The sequence below is a fragment of the Heteronotia binoei genome, chromosome 20 (assembly GCF_032191835.1).
Source record: "Heteronotia binoei isolate CCM8104 ecotype False Entrance Well chromosome 20, APGP_CSIRO_Hbin_v1, whole genome shotgun sequence".
NCBI lineage: Eukaryota > Metazoa > Chordata > Lepidosauria > Squamata > Gekkonidae > Heteronotia > Heteronotia binoei.
Window position 1 is genome coordinate 31,007,386 of NC_083242.1, and position 15,852 is coordinate 31,023,237.

Here is a 15,852-nt window from a genome sequence, read left to right on the forward strand (position 1 = left end):
TGTTTGAAAGCAAATAGGCCAGTGGACTAACCTGCTCTATCCAATGATCTCTCCGAACTAGACAGCCCAGGACTCCTGGTGGGGCCTGGATATTCTCCAGGAATTCCAACTGAACTTTCCAATCTCCAACAGGGGGATCTCCCAGTTTGGCAGGCTCTTTCCCATCCCCGGTCAGGTGACTGGCAGGGGGATGCCTCGCCCCAACAGCCTTTTATGTGCCTTCAAACCTTGGAAGGCTTAAGAAGACACTGGAAACAGCTTGCTTCTAGAAAGGTGCGTCTGCCTTTAAATCTTAGAGCCAAGCTGAATGGGGATGGGGCGAGCCTGCAGAATAGCCTGTTGGAAGGGAAGGAACCCAGAACCTCCGTTTGTTTCCCAGTCCTTTAAGGAGCCATTTGCATGCTAAAATAGTAGTCTCTGGTTTCCCTGTGTTAGTCTGATGAACTGGGTTGAGTATAGAGCAGTCAACAAATCTCATGGTGAGTAAATTGCCCCAGGGAGACCACAAAGTGTGTGCTTCCAAACCAGGAATTTACAGAAATATTGCTCTAGAAATACTAAGTCTGTGTGTGGGGGGGGGGGGAGTGCAGCCAGCATCTGGGGGATGACAAAATGAACACTGGACTTAGGGGAACTGCACTGCCGTATTATTCTTTAATTTTAGGGAATGGGAAAGTCTTCTGGCTCCATCCCCAAAGTCTCCCGGCCCCCACCCCCACAGTCCCCAGGTATTTTCTGAGTTAGACTTGGCAACCCTATCTGCCACAGCCCATCCCCATGGGACTTCCCTGTCTTCTCATTTCCACGCACACAGAACTGCCCTGGAAGTTTCATAAAATGGAGCATCTCGCTACATGGAGGTGATGTGGAAAAGATACGGCCAGGTGGCACACCCGGCAAAATTAGTGACCTTTGCCCCTTCGATTCCGTTCTGGACCGGTGCCCAGGCCAAGCGGGCAGCGGGGAGCATTTGTGGCCAAAAGGGCTGCCAGCTTATTAAGACAGCAAACCAACTTTGGCTCCCCTCGAGGGCCTTTCAACGCCACCTCGCCATCGGGCCTCTTTCAATTGTCCTCTCCAAATCCCATAATGGTACTTGATGAATGGTGGGGAAAATTAATCCAGACTCCGCGGGGAGACAGAGCTGAATTGCTTCTCTCTCCTGATGTCCTTTTGTGGGGAATGGGAAAGGAGGAAAAAAGGGGCTTGTTCTATTTGGGTTAGGTAGAAATGTCTGTTTCTTCTAGCGTTGCCAATCCCGAGGTGGGAAAATAATACACACGGGAGAATCACGGGGAGATAGCAAACCAAACAAAATGCCGTGATATAATAACGAAAACCATTAAACTATAATAAACCCAATTTATAAAGATAGTGATATTTTCACAAATTTTCAAACATTCTTCCAACAAGGTCAGTAATTCATACACAGCCGTATAAGGCTATTCGCAATAACTGAGCACATACAATGCTTAAAGAGAATCAAATTCCCACAATAAAGTGCTGATGTGCAAAAAGTGCCCGCACACTAAATTGATCAAAAGTGCATTTTTTGGAAGACTCCGCAGGTCCACCTCCCGACCGAGTCCGAAGTCGGCTGACACTTGCCATGCCGTTTCAAAATCCTTTGTCAAAGAGGGGGGACAGAAGTTCATCCAAACTTTCACATTGACGAAATATTCAACAGCACATCCAAGCGCTCGCAAACCTCCCAAAGGATTTTGAAACGGCGCGGCAAGCGTCAGCCGACTTCGGGCTCCGTCAGAGGTGGACCTGTGGAGTCTTCAGAAAATGAACTTTTGATCAATTTAGTATGCGAGCGCTTTTTGCACTCAGAGCTTTATTGTGGCAATTTGATCCTCTTTAAGGATTGTACGCGCTGTTATTGCGAATAGCCTTATATGGCTGCGTATGAATTACTGACCTTGTTGGAAGAATGTTTGAAAAATTGTGAAAATGTCACTGTATTTATAAAAAAAAAAATTGATAAACTGGCTTTATTATAGTTTAATGGTTTTCGTTATTATATCACGGCATTTTGTTTGGTTTGCCAATCCCTAGGTAGGGGCAGGGGGTCCCCTGGTTTAGAGGCCCTCCCCCCACTTCAAGGTCATCAGAAAGCGGGGGGGGAGGAAATGTCTGCTTGGCACTCCATTATCCCCTATGGAGACTGATTTCCATAGGGTATAATGGAGAATTGATCTGCAAGTATCTGGGCTCTGGGGGTTGTTTTTTTGAAATAGAGGTGCCAAATTTTCAGCATGGCATCCTGTTCTTCTCCTCAAAACACCTTCCAAGTTTCTAAAAGATTGGACTAGGGGGTCCAATTCTATGCGCCTCCAAAGAAGGTGCCGCTGTCTTTCATTATTCCAAATGGAAGGAAGGCATTTAAAAGGTCCCTTGAAATGTGATGGCCAGAACTCCCTTTGGAGTTCAATGATGCTTGTCACACCCTTGCTCCTGGCTCCACCCCCAAATGTCTCCTGGCTCCGCCCCCAATGTCTCCTGGCTCCACCTCTTGAATTGGACTTGGCAACCCTGGTGTCTTCTGCTGAGACATGGTGGACAGAAGGCTAAGCGGAGTGGGGTGATCTTTCCCCTGGTCCGTCACCAGAATTTTGGGGGTGGCGAAAGCACAACAGATTTGCTAAAGGGGACACCAAGGCACAGAAAGAGCACAGGCTATGGTTGCCAACTCTGGGTTGGGATGTACCTGGAGATTTGAGAGAGCGGAAGCTGGGGAGGGCAGGGTGCGGGGTGCGGAGGGGATCACGGCAAGGTATAATGTTCTCCAAAGCAGCCATTTTCTCCAGGGGAACTGAACAGCTGTAATTCTGGGAGATCTCCAGGACCCACCTGGAGGCTGGCATCCCTAATTAATGACTCCTAGCCAAGAAAGCTATTCATAAAAGCTATTCTAAATCCCTGTGGTAGGAGGCAACATCTGGAGAAGGCCTCAGTCTCTATGACCTACCAGGGCAGCTGGTTGGCCGCTGTGTGAGATGGGAGGCTGGACTAGATGGACCCTCACCGGTCTGATCCAGCAGGGCTGTTCTTAGATTCTTATCAGGGGAAGGCCTCTGTCTCTATGCCCTCTTGTTGGCCCTCCAGAGGTCAGCCAGTGTGTGAGACAGGATGCTGGACTAGATGGACCACTGCTCTAGTCCAACAGGGCTCTTCTGATGTTCTTGTCAGGGGAAGGCCTTGGCCTTTACACTCTGTTGTTGGCCCTCCAGAAGAACTGGTTGGCCACAGTGTGAGACAAGATGCTGGACTGGATGGACTACTGATCTGATCCAGCAGGGCTCTTCTGATGTTCTTGTCCGGGGGAAGGCCTTGGTCTTTACATAAGAACATAAGAGAAGCCATGTTAGATCAGGCCAATGGCCCATCCAGTCCAACACTCTGTGTCACATAAGAACATAAGAGAAGCCATGTTGGATCAGGCCAATGGCCCATCCAGTCCAACACTCTGTGTCACATAAGGACATAAGAGAAGCCATGTTGGATCAGGCCAGTGGCCCCTGCAGTCCAACACTCTGTGTCACATAAGAACATAAGAGAAGCCATGTTGGATCAGGCCAATGGCCCCTGCAGTCCAACACTCTGTGTCACATAAGAGAAGCCATGTTGGATCAGGCCACTGGCCCTTCCAGTCCAACACTCTGTGTCACACAGCGGCCAAATATATATATATATATATATATGTGTGTGTGTATATATATACACACACACACACATATATATATATATATATATATATATATATATATATATATATACATACACACATATACTCACACACACACACTGTGGCTAATAGCCACTGATGGACCTCTGCTCCATATTTTTATCTAACCCCTTCTTGAAGGTGGCTATGCTTGTGGCCGCCACCACCTCCTGTGGCAGTGAATTCCACATGTTAATCACCCTTTGGGTGAAGAAGGACTTCCTTTTATCCGTTTTAACCTGACTGCTCAGCAATTTCATGGAATGCCCACGAGTTCTTGTATTGTGAGAAAGGGAGAAAAGTACTTCTTTCTCTACTTTCTCCATCCCATGCATTATCTTGTAATGCATGGGATGGAGAAAGTAGAGAAAGAAGTACTTTACGTTCTGTTGTTGGCCCTCCAGAACTGGTTGGTCACTGTGTGAGACAGGAGGCTGGTCTAGATTAGATGGATCACTGGTTTGATCCAGCAGGGCTCTTCTTACATTCCTACATCCAGCTCCAGGAACCAGGAGAGCACCTGCCAGTCGAAGACAACCATTCTGGTCTAGACTGACTCTGGTTACAGTACAAAAGCGATTTCTTTACATTGAAGCGGAAGCGGGGGGCGGGGGGGGGGAGACGTCCGCGGCGAAGCCGTGAGCCGACTGCATTTAGCTCCAATTCATCCCGAACTAATTAACATGAAAAGTGTATTATGCCACTTCCCCCTAGCAAATTAGATTTATAATGCACCAGAGGGCGAGTTACCCAAAACAGCTAGAGGGTACGTATACATTTTATTATTTCGATGCCTGTTGCTGTTTATTAAGGTAATAGTTGCCGGGGATAATGGCGAGGGGACGTCGTTAATCTCTTTTTAAAAGGGAAAGTTGAACAAGGGGATGGGGGGAAGAACAACCAGCTGCGAGCGGAGAGGGGAACGAATCGGTTAGCAGCAGCAATGAAAAACCGGCAACACCAGCATGAACAGAGTTCCTAAGGATTGATTCAAGCTGGGCTTTTGGGGTAGAAAAAGTCCAGCAGGGACTCATTTGCATCTGAGGCCACACCCCTTGACATCACCATTGTTTCGGACGGCTTTTTTGCAGAAAAGCCCAGCAGGAACTTATTTGCAAATCAGGCCACACCCCCTGACATCACCATTGTTTCACATGGGGCTTTTTTTTGTAGAAAAGCCCAGCAGAAGCTCATTTGCACATTAGGCCACACCCCTGACACCAAGCCAGCTGGAACTGTGCTTAGGCTTCCCAATCCCCAGGTCCCAGCAGGGGATCCCCCAGTTTTACAGGCTTCCCTCCTCCCCCAGCCAGCTGGCCAGCGGTGGAAGCCCCGCCCCCAGAGCCATCATGCACCTCTATGAACGATTCCCATAGGGAATGATGGGGAATTGATCCGCGGGTATCGGGGGCTCTGGGGTGGCTGTTTTTTGAGATAAAGGCACCAAATTTTCAGTATAGCATCTAGTGCCTCTCCCCAAAATACCTCCCAAGTTTCAAAAAGATTGGACCAGGGGGTCCAATTCTATGAGCCCCAAAAGAAGGTGCCCCTATCCTTCATTATTTCCTATGGAAGGAAGGCATTTAAAAATTTGTGCAGTCCCTTTAAATGTGATGGCCAGAACTCCCTTGAAGTTCAATTATGCTTGTCACACCCTTGCTCTCGGCTCCTCCGCCCCCAATGTCTCCTGGCTCTACCCCCCCCCCCCCCAATGTCTCCTGGCTCCACCCCCAAAGTCCCCAGATATTTCTTGAATTGGACTTGGCAACCCTGTGTTCCTGCTAAAAAAAAATGTGCCCTAGATTCAAGTAAGGCTGAAGGTTACCAACCTCCTGGTAGGGCCTTGTGGTCTCCTGGAATTTCAACTGACCTTCAGACTACACAGCTTAGTTCCCCTGGAGAAAATGACCGCTTCAGGGATCATTTTGTAGAAAAAGAAGTGCCGGGGCTCATTAGCACACAACTCATTTTGCATATGCCACACACCCGTGACATCACCAGAAGGTGTACTAAAGTTTATCTGCTCAGCATCTCCCTTAAAACGCTCCTTGAATTATAATTGCCATCATAAAGCCTTACTCCCATCATTACTTTTTAAGCCAGTTTGGTGCAGTGCTTAAGTGAGCCAATTTGGTGTAGTGGTGAAGTGTGCAGACTCTTATCTGGGAGAACCAGGTTTGATTCCCCACTCCTCCACTTGCAGCTTCTGGAATGGCCTTGGGTCAGTCGTAGCTCTCGTAGGAGTTGTCCTTGAAAGGGCAGCTTCTGGGAGAGCTCTCTCAGCCCCACCCACCTCACAGGGTGTCTGTTGTGGGGCAGGAAGACAAAGGAGATTACAAGCTGCTCTGAGACTCTGAGATTCGGAGTGGCGGGCAGGATACAAATCCAATATCTTCTTTACTTTCTCCTCTGTGGCTACAGTGGCATGGTGAAGATTTCTGTGTGCTTTATATGTTTTAGTTATTTCCCCCTTTTTTGTAGAAACTCATTGGCACATTAGGCCACACCCCCTGACCTCACCATTAGAAAGTTTGTTAAATCTTAGAGTTCAGCTGAATCCTCACAGGGGGTTTGAACCATGGAGCCCAGAAGCAAATATTTGGGGGAGGGGTTAAGGAAAAAAAAAGAGCACAATATAATTTAGAGGTTCCGGAACTCTGCTCCTAAGAGCTCCTGCTCAAAATGAGGCCTGGGGCTCTTTGATATTATACTCTGCTGAGGTCCCTTGCCTCCCTAAACCCCACCCTTCTCTCGCTCCACCCCAAATTTCCAGGTATTTCCCAATGTGGAGCTGGCAATCAATAGTTCCTCCCAAGCTAGGCAGTATGTTAGTTGTAGATTTTTCTGGGCTGTATGGTCGTGATCTTGGCATTGTAGAACCTGACATTTCGCCAGCAGCTGTGACCGGCGTCCTCAGAGGTATAACACAGAAGGCTAGAGTTCTCTCTGCGTCAAAGTGAGAAGAAGATAGGAGGCAGGTGATTTATATATGCTCAGGAAGGTGGGTTAGGGCTGAGTCATTCCCAGGCTGTGACATGCTAACAGAGGAGCTTTCCCCCGGGGAAGTTCTTTTGCATATGGATTGGCTGTTGAAATTCTTATCTTATCTGTAGCGCTGTTGTAAACTGTAGAGCATTTTGTGTTTTTTTCAGGAGGGGAAACCCATGCCAGATTAATTTTTAAACTCTCTTCTTTCCTGTTGAAATTGTGTTCATGTTGATGGATTTCAGTGGCTTCCCTGTGTAACCTGACATGGGAATTGGATGTGTTGTCCAGCATGAGAGCCAGTGTGGTGCAGTGGTTAAGTGCGCGGACTCTTATCTGGGAGAACTGGGTTTGATTCCCCCCTCCTCCACTTGCAGCTCCTGGAATGGCCTTGGGTCAGCCATAGCTCTCTTATCTGGGAGAACCGGGTTTGATTCCCCACTCCTCCACTTGCAGCTCCTGGAATGGCCTTGGGTCAGCCATAGCTCTCTTATCTGGGAGAACCGGGTTTGATTCCCCACTCCTCCACTTGCAGCTCCTGGAATGGCCTTGGGTCAGCCATAGCTCTCTTATCTGGGAGAACCGGGTTTGATTCCCCACTCCTCCACTTGCAGCTCCTGGAATGGCCTTGGGTCAGCCATAGCTCTCTTATCTGGGAGAATCGGGTTTGATTCCCCACTCCTCCACTTGCAGCTGCTGGAATGGCCTTGGGTCAGCCAGAGCTCTCTTATCTGGGAGAACCGGGTTTGATTCCCCACTCCTCCACTTGCAGCTGCTGGAATGGCCTTGGGTCAGCCATAGCTCTCTTATCTGGGAGAGCCGGGTTTGATTCCCCGCTCCTCCACTTGCAGCTGCCGGAATGGCCTTGGGTCAGCCAGAGCTCTCTTATCTGGGAGAGCCGGGTTTGATTCCCCGCTCCTCCACTTGCAGCTGCCGGAATGGCCTTGGGTCAGCCAGAGCTCTCTTACCTGGGAGAACCGGGTTTGATTCCCCACTCCTCTACTTGCACCTGCTGGATTGGTCTTGGGTCAGCCATAGCTCTCTTATCTGGGAGAACCGGGTTTGATTCCCCACTCCTCCACTTGCAGCTGCTGGAATGGCCTTGGGTCAGCCATAGCTCTCCCAGAGGTTGTCCTTGAAAGGGCAGCTGCTGTAAGAGCTTTCTCAGCCCCACCTAGCTCACAAGGTGTCTGCCTGTTGTGGGGGGAAGAAGATAAAGGAGATTGTGAGCTGCTCTTAGACTCTGAGATTCAGAGTACAGGGCAGAATATAAATCCAGTATCTTCTTCAATATCTTCATTACAGTGTCTTGGAATAGGATACTGTGTCCTGTTTGTGTCAAGTCTGTATAAAACTCTGGTGAAGTCTGTGTCTAACATTGGCTCAGGAGAGAAGCATCCTGGGTAAAGCCAAACTGTATTCCATTGCTGCTAGCTCGAGCTCTCCCTACCCCCCCCTCCTTTTCTTTGTTATGTAGTAGTGCTTTGAAATGGGAATATGTGAACGTTTTATCTGAGCCTTCTCAGGCCTGGCACTGGGGGAGGTTGGAGCCAGAGACGCTCAAAGCCAAAGCGGGCCTGAGAAAGAAGTAGTAACATCAATGTGTGAATGTGCCCTGCATAGTGCCCCTCCCTAAAGAATCCCTTTGAAGTGTACCTTATATGATTGCATTCTACTGCATGATCTTTAGTCTTTCAATATCAACTTAGCCGTGAACAACAGTATCAATAAACTAGTTTGTTTCAACAAACGACTCGTTATTGAATCTGCCGACTTGACAGTTTGAGCTAGGCTGTTTTCAGCCACTGCTGATTTTTCAGGTTGGCCAAGTCCGCGGTGTCTTTCAGGTTCTTTTATTCTTGTCTGGATGCTACGTCCAGGCAGTTTGCCTGGAGAAAGAAGAAAGGGTGAAGGCAAGCCAGGATTGTACCTGCGAAGTAAGAGGGGAGGGCAGAATCTTGACGCATTGCCATCGCTACTGCTATATGAAAGGAGAGAAGGTTAATGGCGCCTCTTGATAAGGACAGAAGAGGTCCTAGTGGCCTGCCCAAAGTGTAAAGGGTTAAGGCATTGGCACTTACTTTGTGACATAGAATCATACAGTTGGAAGGGACCTCCAGGGTCATCCAGTCCAACCCCCTGCACAATGCAGGAAACTCACAAATCCCTCCCCCCAAAGTCACAGGATCTTCATCGCTGTCAGATGGCCATCTAGCCTCTGTTTAAAAACCTCCAAGGAAGGAGAGCCCACCACCTCCCAAGGAGGAAGCCTGTTCCACTGAGGAACTGCTCTAAACTCACAAACCCCTCCCCCTAAATTCACAGGATCCTCATTGCTGTCAGATGGCCATCTAGCCTCTGCTTAAAAACCTCCAAGGAAGGAGAGCCCACCACCTCCTGAGGAAGCCTGTTCCACTGAGGAACTGCTCTAAACTCACAAACCCCTCCCCCTAAATTCACAGGATCTTCATTGCTGTCAGATGGCCATCCAGCCTCTGTTTAAAAACCTCCAAGGAAGGAGAGTCCACCACTCTCCCGAGGAAGCCTATTCCACTGAGGAACCGCTCTAACGGTCAGGAAGTTCTTCCTAATGTTGAGCTGGAAACTCTTTTGATTCAATTTCAACCATTGGTTCTGGCCCTACTTTCATCTAACAATCAGCTAACCTACCTACATCTAACCATGCTGTTGGGCAGGGGCCGTGACTCAGTGGTAGAGCATCTGTTTGGCATGCAGAAGATCCCAGGTTCAATCCCTGACATCTCTAGTTAAAAGGTGATGTGAAAGACCCTGAGACCCTGGAAAGAAGACCCTGAAAGAAGATGGCATTTGGGCTTTTTTAGCCACTGTGTGACACAGAGTGTTGGACTGGATGGGCCATTGGCCTGATCCATCATGGTTTTTCTTATGTGACACAGAGTGTTGGACTGGATGGGCCATTGGCCTGATCCAGCATGGCTTCTCTTATGTTTTTATGTGACACAGAGTGTTGGACTGGATGGGCCATTGGCCTGATCCAGCAAGGCTTCTCTTATGTGACACGGACTGGATGGGCCATTGGCCTGATCCAGCAAGGCTTCTCTTATGTGACACAGACTGGATGGGCCATTGGCCTGATCCAACGCGGCTTCTCTTATGTTCTTATGTGACACAGAGTGTTGGACTGGATGGGCCATTGGCCTGATCCAGCATGGCTTCTCTTATGTTTTTATGTGACACAGAGTGTTGGACTGGATGCGCCACTGGCCTGATCCAGCATGGCTTCTCTTATGTTCTTATGTGACACAGAATGTTGGACTGGATGGGCCATTGGCCTGATCCAGCAAGGCTTCTCTTATGTGACACGGACTGGATGGGCCATTGGCCTGATCCAGCAAGGCTTCTCTTATGTTCTTATGTGACACAGAGTGTTGGACTGGATGGGCCATTGGCCTGATCCAGCAAGGCTTCTCTTATGTGACACGGACTGGATGGGCCATTGGGCTGATCCAGCAAGGCTTCCTCTTATGTTCTTATGTGACACAGAGTGTTGCACTGGATGGGCCATTGGCCTGATCCATCATGGTTTTTCTTATGTTCTTAAGAGATTGGATTTATACCCCGCCCTTCACTCCGAGTCTCAAAGCGATTTACAATCTCCTTCCCTTCCTCTTCCCACAGCAGACACCCTGTGAGGCTGAGAGAGCTCTGAAAGAACTGCTCTTGAGAGAACCGCTCTGAGAGGACTGTGACTGAGCCAAGGTCACCCAGCAGCTCCATGTGGAGGAGTGGGAATCAAACCCGATTCTTGCAGATTACAGTCCGTGCATTTAACCACTACACCAAACTGTATCTCTACACCAGCTGCTCCCAGTCTGAGTAGACAATTCTTACCTTGATGGACCAAGGGTCTGATTCAGTAGAAGGCAGATTCTTGTGTCCATGTACCAGCAGAATATGTCAGAATGCCATTTTTCAAGACTGCTGCTTTGAGTGAACAGATATACAACACATCCATGAAGCTCCAGGGTCTCAGGCTGAGATCTTCACATCCTTTGAACTAGAGATGTTGGGGATTGGACCTAGGACCTTCTGCATGCCAAGCAGATGCTCTACCACTGAGCCACGGGCCCTGCCTAAATGAAGCTCTTTCTGAGCCAATCCATTGGTCTACCAAGATCATCCTTGCTCTATCATTGGTCTATCAAGGTCTGACTGGGCAGTGGCTCTTCAAGTAAGAGGTCTTTCATATCACCTATTGTCTGGTCCTTTTTAACTGGAGAGGAGAGGAACTGCACTGCACTGGGACCTTCTGAACACCAGCTCTTCCAGCTGATAGAGCATCCCAGAACTGGGACCTTCTGCATGCCAAGCAGATGCTCTGCCATGGATCCACAACTCCTGTTCAAATGAAGTCATATTATCTTGAGGCAGACCATTGGTCTATCAAGGTCAGTGTTGGTCTATCATTGGTCTATTGAGGTCTGGTTGGCAGCGGCTCTCCAGTGGCTAAAGCAGAGGTCTTTCCCATCACCTATTACCTGAGCCTTTGAACTGGAGATGCCAGGGATTGATTCTGGGACCTTCTGCATGCCAAGCAGAGGCTTTACCACTGAGCTATTGCCCATTCCAACAGAAAACTGCCTTCTAGAAGAAGAAGATTGTAGATTTATATCCTGCCCTTTCTCTGAATCAGCGTCTCAGAGTGGCTCACAATCTCCTTTATCTCTCTCCCCCACAACAGACACCTTGTTAGGTAGGTGGGACTGAGAGAGCTCTGACAGCAGCTGCCGTTTCAAGGACAACTCCTATGAGAGCTATGCTGACCCAAGGCCATTCCAGCAGGTGCAAGTGGAGGAGTGGGGAATCAAACCTGGTTCTCTCAAATAAGAGTCTGCGCGCACTTAACCACGACACCAAACTAAGTTGGAACCCGGCCTATCGAAGTCAGTCTTGTGTACACTGGCTGGCGGAAGGTTTCAGGATCTCAGAGATTTCCCGCCGTCTGCTATCCATTGCTATAAAATGAAGATGTCGGGGAAAGAACCAGCAAACTTCTGCATGCCAAGCAGTTATTTGTATCCCGCCCTGAGCCTGCCCCGGCGGGGAGGGCAGGATACAAATAAAATTTTGTTGTTGTTGTTGCTCTGCACCTATTTATGGCTATCCTGCTCTCAGTTACTAACTGTGTGGCAGTGCCTACGAAAGCATTCGCCTAGACTTAAGAGAAAACACTGCTACCATTTTGTGGCCAAGGCATCTCACCAGGCCCGTAGCTAACCAGGGGCTCACAGGGCATGGCCCCCTGACAGCTTGGGTGGCCCCACCCCTTCCGGCTGCTGTCTCCCTCCTGCATGATTTAAATCACATGGGAGGGGCATCCAAGAGCAGCTGCTGCCCCTCCCATGCCATTTATAGGGCCCAGAAATCAGCTGATCGGTGGGGTCTAAAGTATACAGGAGGGGTGGCAAGAACAGTCACCAGCCTCCTGCACAATTGGCCCCGAATGCCCCCCCCCCTCCGTGACCCCTAGCTATGGGGCTGCATCTCATAGTTTTGAAACCCAAACACAGTGTGTGTGTGTGTGGGGGGGTGTTTCTTGGAAATGTTAATAATTGCAGCCAGCTTCTCAGATTTCGTCCACCCCCCCCCCCCGCAACCTCCTTTAAATATAATTCAGCTATGCAAACCCAGCTCTCGGATACTCCGTCAATTAGGAAAAGCTGTTGGAGCCAGATGATTTATGATGTTTTCTTTCATTTCTCACTGGTAAAAAACGCTCTCCAGACTCATAAAAGGCTAATTTCCTCAAGTCCTGAAAACATTTGCTTTTTAAAAATAAAAAGGGGGGGGGGAGAAACAAATAAGCAAAATAGGATTAAGAATCGGGCCAGGCAGCTCAAGCGCCGTCTCTCCACGTTCCAGGAAAAGAGCAAAAAAGGGAAATGGAAGAAAATCGACAAGTGAAAAATACGGAGAGCAAGCTTCGAAGGGGAAAAGGCTTCTCTGCCTCTAAGGTTGCCAGCTCTGAGTTGGGAAATGCTTGGATATTTGATAGGCAAAACAGGGTTTAGGGAAAGGGGGGACCTCAGTGGGGTATAAGGCCATAGAGTCCAACTTCTAAAGTAGCCATTTTCTCCAGGGAGGCCTCATTTTGGGCAGGAGCTCACAGGAGCGGAGCTCTGGGACTTCTACATTTGATTGCGCTTCCTTTCTTTCCACCCCTCCCCCCTAGGGTTGCCAATCCCAGGTGGGGCAGGGGATTCCCCGGTTTGGAGGCCCTCCCCCGCTTCAGGGTCATCAAAAAGCGGGGGGAGGGGAAGGAAATGTCTGCTGGGAACTCTATTATTCCCTATGGAGACTTATTCCCATAGAAAATAATGAGAATTGATCTGCGGATATCTGGGGCTCTAGGACGGGGGCTGTTTTTTGAGCTAGAGGCACCATATTTTCGGTATAGCATTCTGTACCTCTCCCCAAAATACCTCCAAGTTTCAAAAAGATTGGACCAGGGGGTCCAATTCTATGAGCCCCCAAAAAAGGCGCCCCTATCCTTCATTCTTTCTATGGAAGGAAGGCATTTAAAAGGTGTGCCATCCCTTTAAATGTGATGGCCAGAACTCCTTTGGAGTTCAATTATGCTTGTCACAGCCTTGATCTTGGCTCCACCCCAAGGTCTCTTGGCTCCACCCCCAAGTCCCCAGATATTTCTTGAATTGGACTTGGCAGCCCTAACTCCCCACCATCCCCAAATACTTGCTTCTGGGCTCCATTGGTCAACCCCCCCTGTGAGAATTGTGCTGAACTCTAAGAACTGACAAACTTTCTAATATTTTTCCCCACAAAAAATGGGAAATGACCCAAACATATCAAGCCGGTGGAAATCTTCCTCATGCCACTGTGGCCACATAAGAGAAAGTAATTTAAAGTATGATGGGAATAAGGTTTGAGTGTGACAATTATAATTCAAGCAGCATTTTAAGGTAGATGCTGAGTTGATATAATTTAGTACTATAATTTAGTAGCTGAAAGGCACAGAGGCAATTGAACCACCAACGGTGCTAAAATTCACAGGGTCAAACACAGGTCCCCCGAATTGCTAAAGAACGTAAGGAGCCCAAAGGAAAAGGAAAAAGAAAGGTCCCCTGTGCAAGCGCCAGTCGTTTCCGTCTCTGGGGTGATGTTGCTTTCATGTTTTCACGGGAGACTTTTTACGGGGTGGTTTGCCATTGCCTTCCCCAGTCATCTACACTTCCCCCCCCCCACCCCAGCAAGCTGGGGACTCATTTTACCAACCTCGGAAAGATTGAGTCAACCTTGGGCCGGCTACCTGAATCCAGCTTCCGCCGGAATCGACATCAGGTCGTGAGCAGAGAGTTCAAACCACAGTACTGCAGTACTGCTGCTTTACCACTCTGCGCCACGGGGCCACGAAGCAGCCAAAGACACCCTGCAAAAAACACAACATCGACAGCAACAAACGGCCCCGTGATGAAGGCGGGACGTTTCTCCATGTCACTGTTCCGTTGTGATGACTTCATTGCAGCGATGCCACATGATGAATGATTAAGGGGGCTGTCATCTCGTTTGATGGATTTCAGTGCAGCCAAGTGCTGGGGTTTTTTTTAAAAAAAAAAACCTGCAGTCTTATTTGCATAAAGGATGCATTTGGCTTGGGGCTAGGGTTGCCAACTTCCAGAGGGCACCTAGAGATCAACCGCTATTACAAGGTCAGTTCCCCTGGGGGAAATGGCTGCTCTGGAGGGGGAATTCTGTGGTGTTTATACCCCACAGTCCCTCCCCTCCCCAAACCCTAGCCTCTTCAAGCTTCATCCCCCCCCCTCCAAAAAAAAAAATCCAGGTATTTCTCAGCCCTGAGTTGCCAACCCTAATTGTGGCCCCGTGGCGCAGAGTGGTAAAGCTGCAGTCCTAAGCTCTGCTCATGACCTGAGTTCGATCCCGGCGGAAGCTGGGTTCAAGTTGCCGGCTCAAGGTTGACTCAGTCTTCCAAGGTAGGTAAAATGAGCACCCAGTTTGCTGAGGGAAAGTGTAGATGACCGGGGAAGGCAAGGGCAACCACCCCGTAAAAAAGTCTGCCAAGAAAATGTTGTGAAAGCAACATCGCCCCAGAGTCAGAAATGACTGGTGCTTGCACAGGGGACTACCTTTACCTTTTTAAAAAGCCAATTGCATGCTGGGTATTCAAGGCACTTCTTATGGGGGTTTTTTTGGTGTGTGTGTGGGGGGGAGGGTTGTGAGTTTGGTCATGGTTAGGAGGGTGCAGCTCTATGCGGAGATCAGAAGGGGCACCCTTTTGGAGTTCAACTAGAAGCAGAGAGTCTCCATCTCTGGCTTTCCCTCCAAGAAGGTCGGGTTGCCAGCTCCAGGTTAAGAAACTCTTGAAGATTTGGGAACAGAGCCTGGGGCAAGGCAGGGACCTCAGTGGGGGACAAGCGTCCATTTTCTCCAGGGGAGATGATCCCCGGGTCCCACCTGGAAGCTGGCATCCCTAGCTGGAAATCCTGTAGTGGGTAGTGAGAACCCGGCAAATCTAGACAGCATATCCCTGGAGACACCGTGGGCATTGGCTGGGCAGAGTGTGGCACTGAAATAGGGTTGCCAGGTCCAGTTCAAGGAATATCTGGGGACTTTGGGGGTGGAGCCAGGAGACTTTGGGGGTGGAGCCAGGAGACATTGGGGGTGGAGCCAGGAGACATTGGGGGTGGAGCCAGGAGCAAGGTTGTGACAAGCATAACAGAACTCCAAAGGGGGTTCTGGCCATCACATTTAAAGGGACCGCACACCTTTTACATGCCTTCCCTCCAATGGAAAGAATGGAGGATTAGGGGGGCCTTCTTTGGGGGCTCATAGAATTGAAACCTCTGGTCCAATCCTTTTGAAACTCGGAGGGTGTTTTGAAGTGAGGCATCCGATGCTATGTGGAAGATGTGGTGCCTCTACCTCAAAAAACAGTCCCCCCTGCAAAGCCCCAGATACCCGCAGATCAATTCTCCATTATACCCTATGGGAAATACAAAGAAAGTACCTTTAAGACCCACAAATGCAAATGTTTTAAGCATGTTTTAAGGTTTTTTTAAAAAACCTTTGTCCTTTAAAATGTCTATAACTCTGCTACCTAATCTTAAATAGGTGCACAC

At 48.9% G+C, this 15,852-nt stretch overlaps 1 protein-coding gene and 1 non-coding gene across 5 annotated transcripts in view; one reads left to right on the forward strand and one right to left on the reverse strand.

Annotated features, from left to right (window-relative positions):
- Positions 1-15,852, reverse strand: part of LOC132588152 (protein ELFN1-like) — a 644,710-nt gene that overhangs the window by 549,165 nt on the left and 79,693 nt on the right. The gene's annotated exons all lie outside the window — the stretch shown is intronic.
- LOC132588629 (U6atac minor spliceosomal RNA) lies at positions 8,694-8,822 on the forward strand. The gene has a single exon (XR_009556519.1). It is a non-coding gene; the product is annotated as a U6atac minor spliceosomal RNA (small nuclear RNA).